Genomic DNA, 25,846 nt, shown 5'->3' with positions numbered 1-25,846 from the left:
TTAGTTACACTTAGAGGAAGCCTGGAATTTTGCAGTGCATGTCAGGACTCCAAGAGAACAGAGAATTTAGAGAGTGAAAAAAATCTCTTATCTTATTGTTCTCACAATAACATAATTGAACTGGTTTGGCTTCCTCATGTTCATTAACTATATTTCTATGGAAAACTTCAACTTGAATGATGACTCCCTCATGTAAAATTTGGACAACCACTTCCCAACAACTACCTAGGATAAATAATGGAATCCTAGCCTCCAGGTACTTGGACAAAATATTGCTTCCAACTACTTTGTTTGTTGTAATCAACTTTAGCTATTGTAGGACTGCTAGTTGCCTGTGTGTTCATGTTTATAAGACAAGAGATTTATAACTGACCTGAGATTGAATACTAACAATGCACACTATAGGATTCATCCACAAATATGCACACACAAGCACAAGCATGCAAATGTGTATTGAAAGAGATATGCAGGGAGGGTGGGGCAGAAGGAGGAAGTTTTTCTGTGTGTATTTTCTTCCTTTCTGTATCCCTCTGGCTTTAGCAAGATTCATGTGGCTGTGTTTGGAAATAAGGCATGCTTGTATTAAGTGAAATGGCTTATATGTTTGTACTTAGACCTTCATTATCAAATTGACCTCTGTTGATGCAGCCTAACCTAATCAGTAGGTTAAATTAAGGTCTTCATCATGTTCACCCAAGTCATATCTGCAGTATTACTAAAGCAATTATTTCCAGGGCATTTTTCTCGCCAGTTCCACGTCTTGGACCACATAGTTCTTTTAGTTCTTACTGCATTTCCTGCCTGTCTCGGCTGCAGCATCTATTACTCATACTACCCAGTGACTCATCCAGCCTCTATGGATGATTCACAAAAAGGAAGAGAAACATACACCACCTTATAGATATCAAGGCAGCTTTCAGATACAGTACATTGACCACTATGCATTTAACCATGATAGCACCAACTGAGACAAGGATATCTTCCAAGGAATCTGGAACACCACTGTACCATTTCTTGACCTGTCACATTATACAAATTTGAACTATCTGATGATACTGATTCAAGCATTTGCCAAGCTTATTAGCTCTTTACATATAGTCTTCCTTAAGAAACCTAGAAAACTTTCTTCTCTGGATCCTTCCATAGGTGAGAGGCCAAGGAAGAAAGGCTTTCTCAGATGGGTTCATAAATGCATGGACAAGTCTGTGGTTGTTGATGTCATTGCCCAAACTAACCTTTTATGTATGAGGATTAATTTTCTGATTGTATGAGTGATAAAATACTTCTAGGGGCTGAAAAATCTGAAGACCAAAGGTCAAATAAATCAGATATTTGATAAGAGTTGATATTTGATTCCAAGGCAGCACTATATGAGGGCATCTCCCACACAGAAAGATGGAGGTTTCATTCCATGGTAGAAAGGATAGAAGAAAAAGAAAGATTTCCCTCTTCAAACTCCATCCCTTCTGTATGGGTGCTAAACTTATCCTTGCGTGCTTAACTTTCATTACTAAAACATATTCCAAGGGACCAAAACTCTCCATTCTGTTGTACAAATGATTAAGGACAATATTTCACCATGAATTATATATACAATGCCACCATTGTGCCAAAAGAGAAGATTCTAATGAGGTATGTGATAATGTGTCAAGGTGATATTATGAATCTGGGCCATTGTACGAAACTCACAGCCTTTAGAGGCATCTACTGTGATGAGCAGGTCAACAAACTAGGTTGTTGAGTTGGACCGGAATATTATGAGGACTGACAGTAAGGTAGGCATGATGATGCAGGAAAGTTCTAGAACAGGACTGAAATTCCACCACCAGGGCATAATTATCTATGTAATTTTCTGTTCGTAAGGGCAAGAGTACCCTGGCAGTAACGTGAAGGCAGACCACACATTATGCTCTCCTCATTTCTGCTTTGAGTATCTGGAATCAGTGTTCCTTTGTTAGCTGAGACATTTTTTAATCATGAGAAATAAAGTAAGATACAAAAGCATGCCTTGGAATAGGAGGAAGGGAACACTATGTACTCTAGATAAACTCTTGCCCAGCCTTGGAATGTATCAGCTGGGTGGTCCTGTAGTAATTCCAAGAACTAGAACTAACAACTTTTGATTGTTCTCTTAGAAGCAGGTTTGAAATGTGGTAACACAGTGAGAATGCATTGACAACAAACATTTGGCCCCATATTCAAATATATTGCTTAATGAATGGGAGTTAGTTTAAATATTATTAATTTGACCCTGAATCCTGCCATCCATTCCTCCTGTTATTTGTTGTTATCTAGAGTATTCCAAAGATGTAAATAATTGAGCAAGAAAACACCAAATCAGAAAAACAATAACAACACATACTTTTCAAATAACAACCAGAACACTTTCCCTACTAGACAATGTGTTATTTTGGTGATGACCCTTTCATGCTTAGTGGATAAAACTGGAAATTCTTAGAGTTAAGAAAAAACTAGCTCTTTCTTTTCTTCCCTCTTGACTGTCGATTTTCTGTATATACTTTGCACAGTATTTTTCCTGCCACTGGATCCTTGACCTTGCTTGAATTTAGACAGGTGGCAATCAAGAACACCTACTTTGGATGGACTTTCCCTCAGACTCTGCTCCACACTTTGCCTCTGTATCTCCTTCTGTGCGTATTTGGTCCCTTTTCTAAGGACCAGAGTATCCATAGTGATCCCCCTATATACAGTTACAAAACCTACAAGACACTATTATTGATGTCCACAAGTACTTGCTGAGTGGAGTTAGATATATCTGTCACCTGGGAGGCTCTGCTAGTGCACGACAAATACAGAGGGGGGCACACTCTCAGCCAGCCATTGAACTGAGCACAGGGTCCCCAATGGGGGAGCTAGAGAAAGGACCCAAGGAGCTGAAGGGGTTTGCAGCACCATAGGAGGAACAATGATATGAGTCACCCAGTACTCCCAGAGCTCCCAGGGACAAAACCATCAACCAAAGAGTACTAATGGAGGGACCCATGGCTCCAGACACATAGGCATCAGAGGATGGCCTTGGCAAACATCAAAGGGAGGAGAGACCCCTGGTCCTGGACAGGCTCGATGCAGCAGTTTAGGGGAATACCAGGACAGGGAAGAAGCGGGAGAAGGTTGATTAGGGAACAGGGAGAGGGAAGAGGGCTTATGGGATTTTCAGGGGGGACCAGGAAAGGGGAAATCATTTGAAATGTAAATAAAGAATATATCTAATAAAAATTAAAAATAAAAAAAGAGCACCTACTTTAAACACCTACCCAGCAAGAGGGCTCTGACATGCTGGGTAGAGGAAAGAATGATACATTGTAGGCCTGAGGCAACAAATCAATGGATCTGTGCCCTTCTGAGAAATCCAGTGATATTCTGGCTGAGTTCAAGTGTGCCAGGACAAGACTCCAGGATACCCTACACATAGGAAGCAATTCAGAATTCCTCCTAGGTTTAGCCAGAATTGCGAGGAAATTGCTCAGAGTTAATTTCACCTCAGACTTTTTCTTTCCTCTAAGACTTACTAAAAATATAGCCTTGTAATACTTTGCATGGTTTGATAGAAAATTCAATGCCATGATACTTTTCATGAATTGATATAAAATTTACCTCCAAAGTTTTACAGATTTCTAAAGCTCCAAAATGCGTTGGCTCTGGGCATTTGAACATGACGTCTGATAACTAGAACCCCAGTTCCTCACTTATTTCTCCTTTCCTCTTGTTCTTTGTATTTTGGCACATAGTTAATCATGCTTCTTATATGAAAATTGTTCCTAGACTTTGTCATTTTTGCATCATGGATGTGTCTTACACACTATTTACCCCACCCCAATATGATGGTGTTTTTCAAAAATAAAATACTCAGTTTGCATTTGGTGACTAAATGATTCAGTGAGCAGATTAAGTAAGATTTACTAGTATTTTTTGTTTCATTGAATAACCCTGGAAAATACAGACATATATACAAACATCACAGACTAGACAGACAAAAAGGATTAAGAGAACCTACAGATAGATTAACCATGGAATATGTTCCTCTATATATTTTCAAATTTTAGAGATAGCAATCAATATATTGCCAATATCACTCACAAATTATAAAGCACTAGTATATATCTAGCTTATATAGTAGTTTATAGTATATAAGTTTATATATACTTATATTGGAAGGACTGGAGTTTGAAAATTTCCCTCAAAAGAGAAAGCTGAAACCACCAATCATTACAAAACACAAAACTATAAAGATGTCTCACATAGTCATCGACCCTGCCTTATCTTGACTTCTCTAATCCATGGAACTTTGGAAGCTTGCTTCAGAGGAAAGAGATATATTATGGCCTACGCCGTTTCTTCTCATCTCTAGAAGCCTCCTTGTATAACAATAAGAAAAACGTAGTCACTTATATTAACTTTAGCCAAAAATTATAGAATGTTCATCTTGGTGGATTTAGCCTGTGCTCTTGACCCCAAACTCCAAGTATGAAAGATGGCTATGAAGCTGCTGCCAATCCTCTAGGCGATTTGAGTGTGGGAGTATGGAGGTGTCTGTGTGAATATGCATGTGTATACAGGTATGTGCTGGGCTATGCATGCAAAATATGGAGGTCAGAAGTCAATGTCAATATCTTCCCTTTTCTCTTTCAATTGTCTTATTTCTTTTTCTTTTTTTAATTTGATATTTTCTTCATTTTCATTTTAAATGTTATCTCCTTTCCTGGTTTCCCGTCTGAAACTCCCCTCCCCTCCCCTATCCCCCTGATCACCAACCCATCCACTCCCACTTCCATGTCCTGGCATTCCCCTACACTGGGGCATGGAGCCTTCACAAGACCACGGCCTAACCTACCATTTATGTTCAACAAGGCCATCCTCTGCTACACATGCAGCTAGAGCCATAGGTCCCTCCATGTGTACTCATTGGTTGGTGGTTTAGTCTCTGGGAACTCTGGGGGTACTGGGTGGTTCATATCGTTGTTCCTCCTATGGGGCTGCAAACCCCTTCATCTCCTTGGGTCCTTTCTCTAACTCCTCCATTGGGGACCTTATGTTCAGTCCAATGGTTGACTGAGAGCATCCACCTCTGTACTTGTCAGGCACTGGCAGAGCCTCTCAGGAGACAGCTATATCTGGCTCCTGTCAGCAAGTATTTGTTGATATCCACAATAGTGTCTGTGTTTGGTGACTGTATATAAGATGGATCCCCAGGTGGGGCAGTCTCTGGATGGCCTTTCCTTCAGTCTCTGCTCTACACTTTTTCTCTGTATCTCCTCTCATGGTTATTTTGTTAACCCCTCTAAGAAGGACCAAAAAAATCCGCACTTTGGTCTTTCTTCTTCTTGGGCTTCATGTGGTCTGTGAATAGTATCTTGGGTATTCTGAGCTTCTGGGCTAATATCTACTTATCAGTGAGTACATACCATGTGTGTTCTTTTGTGACTGAGTTAGCACACTCAGGATGATATTTTCAAGTTCTATCCATTTGCTTAAAAATTTTATGAAGTCCTTTTTTCTGATAGCTGAGTACTAACCTATTGTGTAAATGTACCACATTTTCTGTATCTATTCCTCTGTTGAAGGACATCTGGCTTTTTTCCAGCTTCTGGCTATTATAAATAAGGCTGCTATGAACATACTAGAATATGTTTCTTTATTACATGTTGGAGCATCTTCAGGGTATATGCCCAGTATAGCTGGGTCCTCAGTAGTACTGTGTACAATTTTTTGAGGACCTGCCTAACTGTCAAAGGGATGCAAATTGGAAAGGAAGAAGTCAAAATATCACTCTTTGCAGATAGTATGATAGTATACTTAAGGGACCCCACCCTCAATTCCACCAGAGAACTCTTAAACCTGATAAACAACTTCAGCAAAGTGGCTGGATACAAAATTAACTCAAACAAATCAGTGGCCTTCCTCTATTCAAAGGATAAACAGGGTGAGAAAGAAATTAGGGAAAAGATACACTTCACAACAGTCACAAATAATATAACATGCCTTGGTGTGACTCTAAGCAAGTTAAAGATCTGTATGACAAGAATTTAAAGACTCTGAAGAAAAAAATCAAAGAAGATCTCAGAAAATGGAAAGATCTCCCACGTTCATGGATTGGCAGGATTAATATAGTAAAAATGGCCATCTTACCAAAAGCAATCTACATATTCAATGCAATCTCCATCAAATTTCCCACTCAATTCTTTGTAGAGTTAGAAAGATTAATTTGTAAATTCATTTGGAATAACCAAAATCCCAGGATAGTGAAAAATATTGTCAACAATAAAAGAACTTCTGGCAAAATCACCATCCCTGACCTCAAGCTATAGTACAGAGCAATTGTGATTATAAACTGCATGGTATTGGTCTCAAGCAAGCATGCCCTCCAAGAGGCAGGTCCCAATTAACTGTCCTTGTCTACTTCACCAATATCTGGGCTCTCAGGCAGGCTTCAGCTTGGCCCTCATGTGGAGGTTGCCTGCATGGCTAAGCAGACCCACTTGCTGTTTACCCACTTTTACATTCTTCTTTTTGGTTGCTGAATAGTTTTATTGGCTAACATGTTTCATGAAATGGACAATTAGTATTACTTCTGAGTACTCTGTGAAGTATGCTGCTTCTCTTCTTCTGAGGTGCTCAGAATCACAGAAGAAGGAGGAGGAGGAGGAGGAGGAAGAGGAGGAAGAGGAGAAAGGTAAGAATAAGGTCTTAGTCAGTATTCTATTATTGTGAAGAGACACCATGACCATAGCAACTCTTACTAAAGAAGGCATTTCAATTGGGACTTGCTTATAGTTTCAGAAGCTTAGTCCATTATCATGGCAGGGAGGACAGCAGTATGCACGCAGCTGGAGAAGCAGATCAAAGGTCTACATCTGGATCTACAGAAGGCAGGAAGAAGAAGACAAAATCATGTTTTGGGCTTTTGAAACCTCAAAGCCTACCTTCAGTGATACACTTCCTCTAACAAGGTATCACTCTCTGGTAACTAAGCATATATGAGATTGTGGAGAGCATTCTTACTCAAACCAACATTTTAACAAAATTATAGGAGATAGATGATAGGAAGATATTAGAATCATAATTACTCTCCTGCTTCCTCCTCATCCTGTTCTTCGTTTCCATTTTAACTGACAGGACCTGCAGAACACCAACTGTTGTGGCCTAGTTAGTTTCCATATGTCTTGCTGGAGGCTGAGCTGCAGAAACCTTTGCTAGCAAGGCATGATAAGTCTTATTGGAGGTGGCAAGCGTGAGGAGTGTGAGTAGTACTGTCAGTGATCAGACACATAGTGTGAGTGACTGCAGCTGAAGGTGTCAGTCCTGATGCCTCTGACAAAACTGTTTTTGTCTGTTGATGAATCCCAGAGCCCCACAGGTCTGGTGTCTTTCCAGTTTGTCCTCTGGGAAGCATCTGGAAGGACATGAAGATGTCTTCAGGTTACTGCCAACAGTCAAAGCATAAGAAGCCAGGATCCATACGCTTTAGGTTTATCTATTACAAAGCTCAGGGGCTGGCATTCACAATGTGCATATGAGCTTAATTCCTGAAACTTCCTGGGCCTCTTTTGTTAAGTGATCTGAGAGCAGGCTATTGAGACCAACTTGCTCCCTCTGTCCCTAGTATCTCTGTAAGATGGGTTGGGAGGGCCTTCATAAAGTGATAAATACAAACACAAACCTGACCTCCTAGAAATGAAATATTGGTGTCTCATTCCTTATTCAGAGTGTTTCTTTCATTATTAGGATTCTTCTCCTTCTGATCTGAGAGTAGGCCTCTCAGAAAAGGCCTTATATTCCTCAAATTCTCAAGATGGAACTCTAGAAACTGTAAGTGATGACCTAGCCTCAAGTCCCCTTAAGAAGGATTTCCAAGGGTTGACTGTAAGTATCTATACCAGTCTCAGTCAGCTGCTGGTAGAGCCTCTGAGAGGACAGCCGTGCTAGGATCTTGTCTGCAAGCACAACATGGAATCAGCAATAGAGTCAGGGATTGGTGCTTGTGCATTGGATGGATCTCAAGCTGGGTTGGTCTCTGGATGGCCTTTCCTTCTGTCTCTGCTCCATTTTTGCCCCTGCATTTCCCTTAGATATGAACAATTCTGGGGCAAAAAATCTGAATGTAGGTAGGTGGCTCCATCTTTCCACTTGGAGTCATGTCTATCTACTGTAGGTGGTCTCTTCAGGTTTCCTCTCCCCACTGTTGGGCATTTTGTTAATATCCACATTGAATCCTGAGAGCCTCTCACATCCATGCCTCTGGGACTTTCTAGAGGTTCTCCCAGCCCCACCTCCAAGAGCTGCTTATTTCTGTTCATTCTCCTAGCCTCCGGCCTTCTCTCCCATCTCCTCCTATATCTGATCCTGCCCCCATTTTCTGGTCTACCTCCCCTAGCCCAGTCCCTCCCTCCCTCACTCACTCTCTCCCTCCCTCCCTCCTTCCCTTCCTCTGCCTCCTATGATTATTTTGTTCTCCCTTCTAAATGGGATTAAGCATCCTCATTTGAGCCTTCCTTCTTATTAAATTTCATATGGTCTGTAAGTTGCATCATGGGTATTCTGTCCTTTTTGAATAATAAGTTCTTATCAGTGAGTGCACACAATGTATGCCTTTTGGGTCTGGGTCACCTCACTCAGTATATTTTCTAGTGCATCCATTTGCCTATAAAATTCAGGTATCTGAATAGTATTCCATTGTGTAAATATACCACATTTTCTGTATCCATTCTTTGGTTGAGGGAATATCTTGGTTGTTTCCAACTTCTGGCTATTACGAATCAGGCTGCTATGGACATAATGGAGCACATGTCCTTGTGGTAGGGTATAGCATCTTTTCAGAATGTGCCCAGGACTGGTATAGCTGGATCTTCAGGAAGAAGTATTTCCAATTTTCTGAGGAACAAGCAGATTGATTTTCAGAGTGTTTTTATGTACTAGTTTGCAATCCCACCAGCAAACTATTGGACTGAGGTTGGGACTCCTATTGAAGAGACAGGGGAAGGATTGAAGGAACTGAAGGGGATGGCAATCCCTTAGGAACAACAACAGTGTCAACTAACCTTGACCCCTGGGAGCTCTCAGAGACTAAACCATCAACCAAAGAGCATATATGTCTGGGCCATGGCCTCCAGCACATGTGAGGCAGAGGACTGCCTTGTCTGGCCTCAGTGGGAGAGGATGAACCAATTCCTATAGAGACTTGATGCCCCATGGAATGGGGATGCTGGATACATGAGGTGGGGGGAGGGTTGGTGAGGGGGTGTATGAGTGAGTGAAGGGTCATCCTCTCAGAGGCAAAGGGGAGAGGGAGGGTGTAAAGAACTCTGGGACGGTGGACCAGGAATGAGTGGAACATTTGGAATGTAAATAAATAAAATAACTTAATAAAGAAAGAAAAAAAGGAAGCAGGATTTCCAAGGCATTTGGAGTTGGCTCTCCCTCTGATAGAGAAAGTAAGATACCAAGACTTCCTTCCCATTCTGAATGGTGGTTCAGAGAGTTAGGTGTCCTCCCTGATGATTGGAATCTAGTGTTTCTAAAAACATCTCTTTTCCTTTCCAGGCCTGAGAAGGAACATAATGAGGGGAAACCTGAATCTACTCCATTACTCTATGATGCATACAACTTTCAGGTTGTGCCTAACTTCGAATGACTTCATTTTTATAAAGCAACAGTTTTGAGCAACTGATTTATTCCGTTCAGAGCCTTAAGTACCAGACAAGAATGACTTTGTACCTTGTTTACATAAAAATGATAATCACCATCTGTCAGCATACCAGGAAGCATAAATTAATAAGTAATTTACTGTGTCAATAAGTAACAACACCTGCATATATGCAAAATCATATGAAAACCACTGCACATGAGCTTCTCATTGAAGACTATAAAATGAGTTTCCTGAGCCTGAGAGGTGGAAGGCATACCAAAGTATTGTTCACTTAGTCATTCTCAGTTCTGTCCAGGCAGACCACCATAGTGAAGGACCTCTCACTCTGTCCATTGGCTCCAACTTAGTGGCAACGTCTCTTGTCTGGGACATTCACCTTACTTCAAACTGACCCTCAAAACTCCCTATTGCGTTTGCCTGTGACAACTCTGGATCTGTGGAAGACTTCTTACATGGTCACCTTTAGAGATGATTTTTCTTGTATCATTATCAACATTGTCTTCAGGACTGCCTGGCTGAATTTGTAACTCCTATTTATCCATTTAGTAAAGGTGTGTGTGTGTGTGTGTGTGTGTGTGTGTGTGTGTGTTTGTGTTCTAAGAAGGCTTGATGGCCAGTATAGGGGAATGCCAGGACAGGAAAGTGGGATTGGGTGGGTGGGTTGGTGAGCAGGGGAAAGGGGCAAGAGTTAGGGGGGGTTTGGAGGGGAAACCTGGAAAGGGGATAACATTTGAAATGTAAATAAAGACAATATCTAATAAAAAAGAAAATACTTTATCTCTGTATCTTCTTCTGTGGGTATTTTGTTCCCACTTCTAAGAAGGACCAGAGTATCCACACTTTGTTCTTCCTCCTTCTTGGGCATCATTTGATATGTGAATTGTGTCTTGGGTATTCCAAGCATCTGGGCTAATATCCACTTATCAGTGAGTGCATACCATGAGTGTTCTTTTGTGATTGGGTTATCTCACTTAGGATATTTTCCAGTTCCATCTATTTGCCTAAAAATTTCATGAATTTATTGTTTTTGATAGCTTAGTAGTATTCCATAGTGTAAATATACCACATTTTCTGTATCCATTTCTCCGCTGAGGGACATCTGGGTTCTTTCCAGCTTCTGGCTATTATAACATAGTGGAGCATGTGTTCTTATTACATGCTGGAGAATTGACAAATGGGACCTCATAAAATTACAAAGTTTCTGTAAGGCAAATTCTGGGCTGCTATGAACATAGTGGAGCATGTGTCCTTATTACATGCTGGGGAATCCTCTGGGTATATGCCCAGGAGTTGTATGACAGGGTCCACTGGTAATATCATGCCCAGTTTTCTGAGGACTGCCAGACTGATTTCCAGAGTGGTTGTACCAGCTTGCAATCCCATCAGCAGTGGAGGAGGGTTCCTCTTTCTCCACATCCTCGCCAGTACCTGTTTTCTCCTGAGTATTTGGTCTTAGCCATTCTGACTGGTTTGAGGTAAAATCTCAAGATTGTTTTGATTTGCATTTCCCTGATGACTAAGGATGTTGAGCATTTCTTTAGGTGCTTCTCACTTATTCAATATTCCTCAGGTGAAAATTATTTGTTTATCTCTGTACCCCATTTTTAATAGGGTTACTTGGTTCTCTGGAGTCTAACTTCTTAAGTTCTTTGTATATATTGGATATTAGCCCTCTATGGGATGTAGGATTGGTAAAGATCTTTTCCCAATTTGTTGGTTGCCGTTTTGTCCTATTGACCATGTCCTTTGCCTTACAGAAGCTTTGATGAGGTTCCATTTGTAGATTCTTGTTCTTAGAGCATAAGCCATTGGTTTTCTATTCAGTAAAATTTCCCCTGAGTCCATGTGTTCAAGGCTCTTCCCCACTTTCTCCTCTATAAACTTCAGTGTGTCTGGTTTTATGTAGAGGTCCTTGATCTGCTTGGACTTGGGCTTTGTACAAGGAGATTAGAATGGGTCAATTTGCATTCTCCTACATGCTAACTGCCAGTTGAACCAGACCCCCTAGTTCTCCCAGGGACTAAGCCATTAACCAAAGAATACACATCACTCTGGCTGTATATGTACCAGAGGATTGCTTTGTCAGGCATCAATGGGAGGAGTGGTTCTTGGTCCTATGAAGGTTTGATAGATGCCCTGTAGTAGGGGAATGAGGGCAAGAGGTGTTAGTTTGTGGGTGGGTGGAGGAACACCCTCATAAAGCAGGGGGAGGGAGGATGAGATAGGACATTTCATGGAGGGAGGGAAACTGGGAAAGAGGATAACATTTGAAAAGTAAATAAATAAAATATCCAATAATAAAAATGATTGTTTTTCTATAATGTGACTACCACAGCTCAGCTTCTTTTAAAGAAAGACTAAGTTTCTTACTAACAGTTATATTTGGATTCCGTTTGCTTAAGATTTCTACCTTCAGCTTCTGCAAATGTATCAGGTGAAATGAATGTGCAATTCTTCGTACAGAGTTGTTGGCTTCCTGCTCTCAGGAATAGAGCAGTGGGTATATTGAGAAAGACTGGGCCTTCTCTGGGTTATTCTATGTAGTTTAAAACTGCAGGCATGCGGTGTTGCCTGTTTTTGAGTTATGATAATTTAAAAGCAACAGTTTGACCTGATTTGCTTCTTTTGGAGTGCAACTACAGACAGAATGACGCTACATTATACTTATACAAGGAAAAGCTACAATCTGTTAGCACACCAGTAGGCACAAATTGATAAGTAATGAATAATAACACCAGTAAATATGTAAATTCTCTCATAAGCATGTTATCTTATTGGGTACACCAGCTGTAACCCTCCCATCTGGGAGTATACAAGAAGGAGCATCCAAAGACTGGGGATGCTGTAGGCTCATGGAACTATCAGCAAGTGTCATTCAGAAAAGTTGCCATAGGCAACAAGCTCTGCTTCTGTCCCGGAGCTCCAGCTCTATGGCAGCTTCCTGCCCATGGGACAGCATCCACTTAAAATTGACACTCAAAATTGCCTCCCAACAAGACCTGCATTTAAACTCTGAGCTCTGATCAGCTCTACACCACACGTTTGCAGAATTTACCAGGTTCCCTACACAGACTTTCTGCCTGCTTTTATGACAGCCTTTCTGAACTCTACAGTCCCTTTAACCTTTACTTAGCCATTTTATTACATACATATGTGTACACATATACATACTACATTATGATATGTAAAATGTAAATTGTGACTTGTAGGTTAATATGCTAATTGAGATTGAAATAAAGGAATCTGTGATTGTGGACATATTTATTGAGTCAAAGCAGGAATATTTACTGAATTGCAGCCAACAAAACTGACTATCTTGTGAAGTTCCTGTGGTCCAGTAAATTCTCATGTTTTGAGAGGCACAAATGTCTCCCCTCCTGTTTCTGACACAGTGTACTCACAACACTGACAAATCAGTAGAAGCCAAGCAAGGATAACTCCAAAGCAGGACTAGATCCATGGGAGTACTTTCTCAGACTCTCATCCTTGTCAGTTACCAAAGTAGGTCTCCTCAATGACTGACACAAGTCCATCCTCCACCGCAAAAATCTTACTTCAGTTAATCTCTCCAAAAGGAAGCCCTGAAACAGTATCACAGTCATCCTATCTAGAACTTCCTAGGGATGACTACTATGGAAGGCAATACCAGCACACTCTATGTAGGGGGAAGGGAAACACCTCAATCCTCCCGCTTTTTTTTTCAAGTACTTTCTGGGGCACTGACCTTGATCCCACTCCATTGTTGACCCTAGTCCATCTCCTTCCCAAAAAATACTTTTCATTACTATTGATTTTGGACATCTTATGCAGGGGAAAATGTGGTACAAGGCAGGGCCTAACTTGGGGGCTCACACATCTCCATGAACAAGCTGATCTAGGACCCACATATTACTGTGTTGGTAAGGAAAGTTCCAACTTGTTTGCAAGCATTGTCACTGTCAAGACTGGGATTACTATCACAACTCCCAATACCAAAATACACACAAAAGTCTTTCTTATTCTTATGATGCAACATAAAATGGAAGAAAACAAAAATTAGGAGCAAAGACTTGGCCTGAAAGTCTACCTGTGTCTCTTTTGGGACTACCTGGGCTACCTCTATTACTGTGGATGAGAGGGAGCCTCTCATTTCCCCCTCCAAGTCCTCTATGTAAGACAAGGATTTCTTTTGAGCTTGTCCAAGTCTGGGCTCCCTCACTGAAAGCCTTCATTTGAAACTCAAGGCACTAACACAATTCCTATAGTCTTGGACCTTTAGACTAGTACTGCTAGGCAGATGGGATGAGAACTCTATGTATATATAGAAGCAAAGTACATAGCTTCATTTTTCCCAAGACTGAGACAATTCCATCTCATCTGAAAATACCCCATGAGGTGGAAACTAAGGAAATAGAAAGTATACCCCTAGAATCTGCCAGTAATGATAGTTACTGGTGGCTGAGCCAGAAACATATACTTGGAGAGAAGCCCTTTGGTCCTCGTGCAATATTTCCCCCAGTCCTTTCTCAGAGCTTTTCCTTCCTGCTAATATTAACATAAGCTGTGAGTCCTTTTTCAGTGACCCCAGTCCTGTCCATTCACTTCACAAAATGCCTCTGCTCCTTTGGACCAGGGGGGAGTGTGTTGGCAGGGGGGGGGGGAGAATGGGAAGGAGGCAGAGTTTGATATTAATTAATTAATTGAAAAATACAAAGATAGGAGCTACAGATTAGAGTAGCCAGATAATTCTGCATAGGAAATATGTAACAGTACCCCATATTTCTCTGGGTGAAGAGAAAGTTCTTACTCCTCCTTCAGATAGATCTCTTTTCATACCTACAAGCCTAGCACTCCTCCATTGTATATGCTAGTCTCTCTTCCTCAAAACAAACCTTACCCCCTTAACCCAGAAGATAAGAAATGGCACAAGTGGGAAGGAAACCTCCTGTCTGCTACTGCTTGATCAGGCTGAACTAGGGTACTTATTTGTGTATAGGAAAGGAAAGTTCCCAGTTCTCCATCTGGACCTTTTCCTGCTATTTCCCAAGGCTGGGACTCCTCTCCCACTCATCTTATTCCAGTTGCCTCACAAAAGTCTCCTCTCTCTCAAAGTCTGCACAATGAACTTATGAGACAGTGAGCGTGTGTGATCCTTCCTGGAACCAACTTGGGAGAGCATATCAGAATGTCTATATTATCAGCCCATATGCTGTGTGTGAAGGGAAATATTGCAATACACCCCAGTGGTCCTCTTGTTTATATGTTCAAAGCCTGGGAATGTTTCTTTGATGGCAGGAATTGAGTCCTCTCACAGAAAGCCTCAGTCCCCTTGGATTCCCAGCTTAGCAAATAGCAGAGAGGAGCACCAGGCTTGTAGCCTTATAGGAGAAATTGCTCAGAAAGTGTAGCTTATCTATCATGGCATGGTCTCTCAGCCATTAGTTCCTTCAGTTGATGCTTATCAAGGCTGAGGAAGGCTCCTGATTTATTTGGGATAATTATATATCTGGTCACTTTGCTGAAGTTGTTTATCAGCTTGAGAAGTTCTCTGGTAGAATTTTGGGGGTTGCTTTTGCATATTATCATATCATCTGCAAATAGTAATACCTTTATTTATTCTTTGCCAATTCATATCCCCTTGATCTCTTTTTTGTTGTCTTGTTGTTCTAGCTAGCACTTTGAGTACTATATTGAATAAATATAGGGAGAGTGGGCATCCTTGTCTTGTCCCTGATTTCAGTGGGATTTCTTCAAGTATGTCTACATTTAATTTGATATTGGCTGTTGGTTTGCAGTAAATTGCTTTTATTATGTTTATGTATGGGCCTTGAATTCCTGATCTCTCCAATACGTTTAACATGAAGGGGTATTGTATTTTGTCAAATGCTTTTTCTGCATCTAAGGAGGTAATCATGTGATTTTTCTTTGAGTTTTTTTTTTTTTATAGTAGATTACAATAATGGATTTTAATATATTAAACCAACCTTTCATCCCTGGGATGAAGCCTACTTGATAGTGGTGAATGATGGTTTTGATGTGTTCTTGGATTTGTTTTGTAAGAATTTTATTGAGTATATTTGCATTGATATTCATAAGCGAGATTGATCTGAAGTTCTGTTTTTTGGTTGGGTCCTTGTGTAGTTTAGGTAACAGAGTAATTGTGACTTCATAGAAGGAGTTAGATAGTGTTCCTTCTCTTTCTATTTTATGGAATAGTTTAAGAAAAACTGAAATGCTCAGGTGAGGACGCCTCAGTCCCACTTGGGAGGGAGAAGAAAGCAATCACAAGTGGGGAGGGAGGGAAGGACTGTGAGGGGAAGTGGACAGAAAGGGGGGTGGGAGGGAGAGGGGAACCTGATCAGGTATTGGTTGAGGGAAAAGGACCAAAGCCCTAAGGACCAGAAGAAAGGATGGAAACAGGTAACCTGGGGAGTTAGGAGGTTGGGGGGACTCTCCAGAATGTACCAGAGACCTGGGAGGTGAGAGACTCTCAGGAATCAAAGGGAGAGATCTTAGATGAAATGCCCTACAGTAGGGAGAGGGAATTTATAGAACCCACCTCCAACAGGAAGACAGGGCATCAAAGGAGGGAGGGGGCTATCCCACAGTCACAACTCTGACCCATAATAGTTCCTGTCTGAAAGAATTACAGGGATGGAAATGGAAAGGAGCCTGAGGAAAAGAAGGTCCAGCAACAGATCCAAAGTGGGATCCAGCTCAAGGTGAGGTGCCAAGGCCTGATACTATTACTGAGGCTATGGAACGCTCACAAAAAGAGACCCAACATGACTGCACTCCAGAAGACCCAACAAGCAACTGAAAGAATAAAATGCAGATATTTACACCCAACCAATGGACAGAAGCAGTTGACCCCTGTGGTTGAATTAGGGAAAGGCTGAAAGAAGATGAGAAGGGTGACCCTGTAGGAGGACTAGAAGTCTCAATTAATCTGGATCCATAAGATCTCTCAAACACTAGACCCCCAACCAGGCAGCATACACCAGCTGTTCTGAGGCTCCCAATAAACATACAGCAGAAGACTGCCGGGACTGTGTTCACTCAGAGATGATGCACCTAACCCTCAAGAGACTGGAGTCCCTAGGGAGTTTAGACATCAGGTGTATAGGGATATCCATGTGGAGACAGGGGGTGGGGAGAAGGTATGGGATGTGAAACAGTTGGAGGGTAGACTGGGTGGGGATAAAATATTGAGTGTAAATAAATAAATAAGTTTAAAAAATGACTGAGGAGACTTTTTCTCTGCTGATCTGTAACCATATTCCTCACAATATTCAAATGGAAGTCTGTGTGAAGCAAATCTGAAACCCTGAAATTTCTAGGTCTGGCAGCCAGACTTTTCCAGCTCTAGAATTCTTTTTTTCTTTTTTTTAAATTTTTTAATCTTTTATTTATTTATTTATTTATTTATTTATTTATTTATTTATTTATTACACTCCAGATTTTATTTCCTGCCCCTGGTCCACTTTCTGACTGTTCCGCATTCCATAAATGTCATACTTCCTTCTATTTCTTTACTTCACCCCTTGAAATGTCTAGAACTTGATCTTCTGTTTATAAAATTTGAGCCCTCTCATATGAAATGTCACCTCACTAAGACTTCCACTATGAAAGGCAGGAAACACAGGATTGAAGATCTTTGCCGGAATCCTAAGAATGATTATAGATAATGGCATAGCTAGGGATTCTCTGCTTCTGTGTAGAATAGAAAACTGCCTACTGGACTGTTTATTTTCCTGGACCTGAAAGCATTGGACTCTTTGGATAACTGTTTTCAATTTATATTATTCATAAGAGCATGGGTAAGGGCTTACTTACAAAAACATGGACAAGCTGTGGATTCCAAGAGTGGATCTGAGTAAACTGCAGAAATGGGAAAATCTGTCTCCCTAGCAACAACTACCCAATGCTATATCATTATAGAAGGGCCATCCCTACACAGCTTTTTGAATCACTTACAAATTGTGTTATAAACTATTGTTTTCCCTCCCCTCCATCATGGAATGTTATTGGATCTACTTTTCTGAGGTTTCCATCCCCTTAATCCCAGAGGTTCTGTTTTCAATAGGGAGGATAAGGGTCATGACATGCTAGAAGAACAGAGCTGTAACACTCTAACCTTCCGTGGGGTAAGGAGTCACTGAAGAACTTGGAGCAATGAGACTATGCAGCCGTTGAAAGAGATGCATTCTGGTGAGATAAACCTAGAAATACTTGCTAATTTCACCCTTCAGGTGTTTAGTCTTCTGTTAATCTGTCTATTGGCTGAACCAATATGGACAAAAATACTGGCTAATCTAGAAATTGATTCACTCAAACTGAATATATTATCTGGCAACATGGGGTGGATCTAAGGACAAATAATTCTCAAGGGAAGAATACACATGTTTACATATTCAATATAAAATTTATATCTAAATTGATGCAGAAATGTGTTGAATAATCCACTGTATTCCCACCTCAACCCAGCCTGCTTTGGGTGCTTTCTGGGCTTCTCTGGGCTTCCACACACCTCCTAGTCCTTCCCCCTCAGCATCCTGCTCATTTCTTAGCTGTCATTGAGAAATTACCTGTTCATCTACTCTAATCATGCACTCCATTGGTGCAAAGGCCATGCTCTGTCTCCCATGGTAGCTACACTATCTATAAAGTACTTGCAGCACAGGTTGCACTGTCAACTTTGGTCTTTAAACCACCTGTATTTTTGTTGCCTTTGAATTGTTAAATAATCCTTTCAGCCATATTTTTCTGAAGCTAAAAGCCACATAAAAGATTTGATTTCAGTGTTATAAAGATAGAAACTAATTATGGCAACTGCTTATATCAAGTTATATGATATTTTTACTAGGATTAATTTGCCTCAACTGTTATTTAACCCAGGAATCCTGTTTTCACCATATTTACCTGGCAGTATATAGGGATATAGTTTTATAAACCTATTAAAGCTGTGAGGTGAAGAACTTATAAGAAGAAAACATTGATAGCCTGAAGAAAAAATCTTCTATTTAGTTTTCTTCTTTCCTATAAATTACTTTAGCAATAAAATATTTAAAATTGGGAGTAGAAAATAGAACTATAAATCTCAAAGACTTATATTTCATGTATATTTCAAAAGTGTATATTTCATGCAGGATTTAATAGAAACAGACACAACCACCTAGCCTTTATGACTTTATTACTTCAGTATTACATCTATCTAGCTGGAAACAAAGTCTTTGATAGTATACCATTCCTAACACCAGAATATACAAACAGAAGTCTGAGGTACAGGAATGGATTCAGAGAAGCATCTCATCCTATCACCTGTTCCACCTTAGACAAACCATATATTAGAAATTCTTGATAAAAGTTTAAAAGTTGCCTCATATTGCTATTTATTCATTAGTTCTATTTCCACCTTATAGGACTACAATGAAGTTATCTAAGCAACCATTTGGTAATCTTTTATTTTTCAATATTAAATATATTATTTATGAATATGTATGTAACTAATATGCAGGTACCACAGAGGCCCAAATAGACCAAAATCCTCTGAATCTGGAGAAACAAGCAGTTGTGAGAAGTCAGACTTATGAACTAGAAACCAAATCCAGGTCCTCTGGAAGGGCAGTAGCTTCTCTTAACCACTGAGATTTCTCTCTAGCCCCCAGGTCACATTTACTTGTTTGTTTGTGTGGTAGTGCATACACACACTAAAGCATGCATGCAGAAACCAGAGGACAGTGTTTGGGAAGTCAGTTCTTCTACAACATGTATCCCAGGGATCAAACTCAGATCAACAGGCTTGGTATCAAGTGCCTTTACCAATCTCACCATTGCCATCGAACCAACCCCAAACCTTGACTTATGAAAGTAACCCATACAGTATCCTCAAAATGTATTCAACCAAAATAAACATAAGAATCCCTTTCAGGGTTCCTTAAAAATCAGTAACTACATCTTTGCTATCCATTATATTAGTTACTTGCCTCATGCAATTATTTACATTAAAATTAAATATTCTGTTTCTTGGTTGCACTAGCATAATTTAATGTGCCAATAGCCAGTAGTAGTAAATACGTACAACAAAGTGCTATTTGCCAGTGCTGACCCATATTTTTCTTGAATCTGGTCATCTTACCTATAGAAACAATAGTTGTGTTTTGTTTGTTTGCTTGTTTTAATTTACAAGATGATTATAATCAGACAAAAATTTTTGCAGCAAATGGATCAAACTAGAAAATTTCATCCTGAGTAAGGTCACTCAGACCTAAAAGGTATACATGGTATGTACTCACGGGTAAGTGGATATTTATCAGGCAAAAAGTTCAAAATATTCATGATACAACTCACAGATCATATGGAATTTAACGAGAAGGAAGTACCAAGTGTAGCTATTTCAATACCACTTAGAAGGGGGAAACAAAATAATCATGGGAGGCAGAGGGAGAGGGACCTATGTGTGAGAGGGGAAGGGAAAGAAAAAAGAGGGACAGGACCAGGGAAGGGGTGAAGACAGAAGAGAAGCCCAGAGGGACAGAAAAATGAATGGAAATGTGCAGCAGTATGGGGTGGGGGCAGGGAGAACCTCTAGAAAGTTCCAGACACCAGGGATGTGAGAAAGTCCCAGAATCCAATAAGGATGACCTTAACAAAATGCCCAATGGTAAGGAGATGGAATCTAAAGAGACCACCTCTGATAGACGTGGCCCTCATTTGAGGCATGGGGCCACTGCCCATCTTCAAAATTTTTGACCCAGAATTTTTCCTGTATAAAGGAAATGCATGAAGAAAATGGATCAGAGACTGAAGGGAAGGCCATCCAGAGACCAACCCAACTTGGTATCCATCCTATGCGCAAGCACCAAAACCTGATACTATTTCTGATGTCATATGTGCTTGCAGTCAGGAGCCTAGTATGACTGTTCTCTGAGAGCCTCTACCAGCAACTGACTGAGAAAGATACAGACACTTAGAGCCAACCACTGGACTGAGATCAGGCACCCCTATGGAAGAGTTGGGGTAGGACTTCAAGAGCTGAAGGGGATTGCAACCCCATAGGAAGAATAACAGTATCAATTAACCCAGACTCCTGGGAACTCCCAGAGACTAAACCACCAACCAAAGAGCATACATGGGCTGATCCTTGGCCCTTGCCACATATGTAGCAGAGGACTGAGTTGTCTGGCTTCAGTTGGAAAGGATGCTCTGAATCCTGTAGAAACTTGATGCCCCAGGGATGGGTAATGCTAGAGGAGTAAGGCACGGCGGGAATGGGTCATGCGTGAGGGAGCACCTTCTCAGAAGCAAAGGGGAGGATGGAGGGATAAAGGACTTGTGTGTAGGGAACCAGGAATGGGGACAACATTTGGAATGTAAATAAATAAAATAATTAATAAATAAAATTATAAATTAATAAATAAATAAAGGAAAAGGGCATATTTTTACTTCTATAATAAATGATATTTATTGTTTTATTAAACTATGTTAAGTACTATCTTTATTTTATATTACATAGTTTTTGTGTGTGTTCATATCATTGTAAAATATTAGGCACCATTAAACACTGCCATAAGGCTAGAAAGAAAGAAAGAAGAAACAAACAAACAAACAAACAAACAAAGGAATGAGAAAGAAAAAGGACTAACACCCAAGTCTTCATTTGAGAAGCATGATGTTTCCTGTGCAAGAAAACCATCTATAAAATAGATTCTAGGCCTGGGATGTTTATTTTGCAGTGTTGCAGCAGAGTCCAAAACCAGAGATCTACAGTTTGAAATATTCTCAAATCGTTATGATACGTAATATATATTACTATAATACTCATTCTATCTCGTTCCTCCCTTCCTCCACTCTCTTATGGGACCTTGATTTGCTAAAATATTTTATTCCTTGAGAACCACTAGATTCTTTTCTGATGTTCAGGGCAGAGACTTTAATATTTGTGAAAATACTTCATCATTAGTCTCTGGGGACAAATACATGTATCAACTTCTTTGTTTTTCAGCACTTGCCTCCATTTATGACCCATAGCTTCTGACACCACCACTGTTCCTAATGTGGACTCGGGTACTAGACTGGGTACTCCACTGAGGGCTCTTGCTGACACCTGTATGTGTGCTCTGGATAAGCGCACCATCTACTCAGCACACATATTTCTGCAATCCTCATTCAATGCCTAACATATCTCCTATGCTTATGTGCATGCTTCATTGTTCCACCAAAATCCACCCACAGAAAACAGTACCATAGAATGAATTTCAACGTAGCAAGAATAAAAGCATCAAACCAAATGCAGGGCCTTTGTAAAAGTAGGGCTATATAAACCTGTACAAGTTAAGTTTATATTTAATACTAAAATAAATTAAATAATCAGATTCTCATAAACAAGTGGTACGTTAGAAAACTTGAAGGGAATAGTTTTAGCTATCCTTCTCAACAACAAAAGAAATTCTGGGGGAATCAATATTCCTGACCTCAAGCAATACTACAGAGCAATAGTGTTAAAAACTGCATGGTATCGGTACAGTGACAGGCAGGAGGATCAATGGAACAGGATTGAAGATCCAGAAATGAACCCACACACCTATGGCCACTTGATCCTCGACAAAGGGGCTGAAAACATCCAATGGAAAAAAGATAGCCTTTTCAACAAATGGTGCTGGTTCAACTGGAGGTCAGCATGCAGAAGAATGTGAATTGATCCATCCTTGTTTCCTTGTACTAAGCTCAACTCCAAATGGATCAAGGACCTCCACATAAAGCCAGACACTCTGAAGCTAATAGAAACAAAACTGGGGAAGACCCTTGAGGACATCGGTACAGGGGAAAGTTCCTGAACAGAACACCAATAGTGTATGCTCTAAGATCAAGAATTGACAAATGGGACCTCATAAAATTACAAAGTTTCTGTAAAGCAAAGGATACCATCAAAAGGACAAATAGGCAACCAACAAATTGGGAAAAGATCTTCACCAACCCTACATGAGATAGAGGGCTAATATCCAATATATACAAAGAACTCAAGAAGTTAGACCCCAGAAAACCAAATAACCCTATTAAAAATGGGGTACAGTGTTAAACAAAGAATTCTCACCTGAAGAACTTCGGATGGGGGAGAAACATCTTAAAAAATGCTCATCTTCACTAGTCATCAGGGAAATGCAAATCAAAACAATCCTGAGATTTCACCTTACACCAGTCAGAATGGCTAAGATTAAAAACTCAGGAGACAGCAAGTGTTGGTGAGGATGTGGAGAAAGAGGAACACTCCTCCACTGCTGGTGGGGTTGCAAATTGGTACAACCACTCTGGAGGTTCCTCAGAAAACTGGGCATGTCACTTCTGAAAGATCCTGGTATACCACTCCTGGAATATACCCAGAGGATTCCCCAGCATGTAATAAGGATATATGCTTCACTATGTTCATAGCAGCCCTATTTATAATAGCCAGAAGCTGGAAAGAACCCAGGTATCCCTCAACAGAAGAATGGATGCAAAAAAATGTGGTATATATTACACAATGGAGTACTATTCAGCCATTAGAAACAATGAATTCATGAAATTCTTAGGCAAATGGATGGAGCTAGAGAACATCATACTAAGTGAGGTAACCCAGACTCAAAAGATCAATCATCGTATGCACTCACTAATAAGTGGATATTAGCCTGGAAAACTGGAATACCCAAAAAACAATCCACACATCAAATGATGTCCAAGAAGGATGGAGGAGTGACCCCTGGTTCTGGAAAGACTCAGTGTAGCAGTATAGGGCAAAACCAGAACAGGGAAGTGGGAAGGGGTGGGTGGGAGAACAGGGGGAGGGAAGAGGGCTTATGTGACTTTCGGGGAGTGGGGGACCAGAAAAGGGGAAATCATTTGAAATGCAAATAAAAAATATATCGAATAAAATAAAAAAAATAAAACTTGAAGGGAAGGGGGTCATAAGAATATACAAGGAGATAGTTGTAAAAGGAATGGATACATAGATATGTTAATGTTTTCCTTGGGCCTTTTGAGAATAGGTAATAAAATACTCAAGTCTAACTTCATGTAAATAAACAAAAAGGAAAAATTACAGCTCACTTCAGCAAACCAAAGGATGTGTCTGGACTCACAAGAGTCTGAAGCAAACTTCAAATAGTGGTTTATTATTCACTCTCTTGTTCTCATTCTCACCAAGCTCTGCTTCAACTTCTTCTGTCCCATCTGAGTATCATCTCCCTCTCTCTCCCTCCTACATCAGAGACCAAGAACCTTTTGCTGATCTCCTGGACTATCTTTATTCGGCTATGAAGAGATAGTTTCTTCTCAATGAGAGAGATATCCTCAAGATGAATGAGATGAAGAAGAAGTAAATAAATATTTAAAGTAATTAATTCATTCCATAGACATAATTTCTAAATAAACACCAGAACCTTGTCAATATTTTAGAAAAATAGATGAATGCCTTAAGAACCTTATTTCTATTGAATGGAAGAAAGTTTTTCTTTCCTAAGGGCATTCTTTTGAGATGATGAGCATATATGTAAAAAAATATTCACAGAGCCAAAAGAGAGTTTTTATTTATGTTCTTGGGGTTTTCCACTGCTTTGTTCATCACTATTAAAATAAATTTAAAACGCCAGAATCTATTGCCCCAAACAATAAGTAATAGGGATCTCTGTTCAGGAAATCTACATATGCTATACTGTATACCTTTGTATAAACTGGGAGCCAAGATTGTTTTCTATCTTCTTTTGTAGTATTGAGAATTGAACCTTGAGCCTTGTACTTTTGTATCATTGGTTTGCATCTCTATTATCAAGATTTTTGTGGAGAGAGAACACAGAAAAGGAGCCATGCATAGATGGCTAACCTTTTACTTTTCTCATTAGAAATAGAATGTCCACCAAGGAACTACTACACATCTTCCAGGGTGTTAGAGATTTGGTTTCCTATATGTGTTTTATGGTCTTTCTTATTGGCCACTTATACAGAAAGCTTTAGTTTTTTAACAGTCTAAAGAAGTTCATTCATCTCTGTATTTGCTCAGTGGTCTGCTTAAAATAATGTATCTGTTTTTCCTTTTATTAAACAGATGATTTTCTCATTACTTTCTCATACAGTATATACTGATTATAATTTCCCTGTTCCCTCCTCCTCTCAGTTCTTCTTCATTTCCCTCCCCTCTGGATGTACTCCCTTTCTTTTTCTTTTTTTTTTTTCTGATTTGTATAGCTTCTTTTTATTAGATATTTGCTTTATTTACATTTCAAATGGTATCACCTTTCCTTGTTACTCTCTGAAAACCCCCGATCCCATCCACTTAGCCCTGCTTACCAACGCCCCCACCCCTGCTCCAAACACACACTTTTCTGACCTGGCATTCCCCTACACTGGGGCATCAAGCCTTCATAGGACCAATGGCCTCTCCTCTCACTGATGTCCAACAAGTCCATCCTCTGCTGCACATGTGTCTGGAGCCATGGGTCCCTCCATGTGTACTCTTTGGTTGGTGGTTTAGTCCCTGGGAGCTCTGGGGGTACTGGGTGGTACATATTATTGTTTCTTCTGTGGGGCTGCAGTAGAGAAAGAGGAACACTCCTCCATTGCTGGTGGGACTGCAAGCTGGTAAAAACCACACTGGAAATCAGTTTGGTGGTTCCTAAAAATATTGGACATAGCACTACCTGACAGACCCAGCTATAGCACTCCTGGGCATATACTCCTTTTCTCACGTTCATTAGAAAAGAAGAGGTTCTTAAGAGATAACAACCAAACATGACAAAAGTAAAAGATTAAACAAAAACTATCATACAAAAGGTGGACACAGCAACCCAAGAGGAGTAAAAGAGTCCCAATAACAGGAACAAGAGTCAGAGACCCAGTTGTTCACACAGTCAGGAGTCCCATATTAATATTAATATACTAGATAAAATATATATGCAAAGGACTGGCTGCAGACCCATGTAAGCCCTGTGCTTGCTGCTTCAGTCTTTGTTGAGTTCATTTGTGCCTTGCTTAGTTGATTTGGAGGACCTTGTTCTGGTGTTTGCCATCCAGCCCCTCTGGCTCTTAACACTCAGCCTCCTCTTCCATGGAGTCTCCCTATGCATCAAGGGAAGAGCAAATGATGGATCTTATTAAATCCTGTTTGTTAATTTAAAAGTCTTTCATCTTCTTCCCTTCTTTCCTCCCTATCAAACTTTGCTCACATCTCATTTG

This window comes from Apodemus sylvaticus, chromosome X (genome assembly GCF_947179515.1).
Source record: "Apodemus sylvaticus chromosome X, mApoSyl1.1, whole genome shotgun sequence".
Lineage (NCBI taxonomy): Eukaryota > Metazoa > Chordata > Mammalia > Rodentia > Muridae > Apodemus > Apodemus sylvaticus.
This window is presented reverse-complemented; position numbering follows the sequence as displayed.